Raw genomic sequence first — 262 nt, 5'->3', positions numbered from 1 at the left:
ACAACCTCACCACCACCTGTGAGCCGATTGTCTAGAAAATGTAGAAGCCTCATCTCACAACCCTATGGGTCTCCACGGCCTGTTACAGGGATAGCTTTACCTTTATTTTTTTACCTTCTTAACCTTTAACGTCTGAAGTGCCCCATTTGTGCCAGTGATGAGTATAGTCATCGTGGCCGAAGTACCCCATTTTGGCCAGTCAGGCATTTAAACTCCACTAGTGGAAGCGCGCACACGCCGCTAGTAGAAGCACACGCACAGT

General features: G+C 48.5%; 1 protein-coding gene across 2 annotated transcripts in view; it reads left to right on the top strand.

The window, feature by feature from the left end:
• Positions 1-262, top strand: part of LOC111868034 (leukocyte elastase inhibitor) — a 28,115-nt gene that overhangs the window by 13,593 nt on the left and 14,260 nt on the right. The gene's annotated exons all lie outside the window — the stretch shown is intronic.

Source organism: Cryptotermes secundus, unplaced genomic scaffold (genome assembly GCF_002891405.2).
Source record: "Cryptotermes secundus unplaced genomic scaffold, Csec_1.0 scaffold635, whole genome shotgun sequence".
In the NCBI taxonomy this organism is placed as follows: Eukaryota; Metazoa; Arthropoda; class Insecta; order Blattodea; family Kalotermitidae; genus Cryptotermes; species Cryptotermes secundus.
The sequence above is the reverse complement of the archived record's forward strand: the minus strand, read 5'-3'. Positions and strand labels throughout refer to the sequence as shown.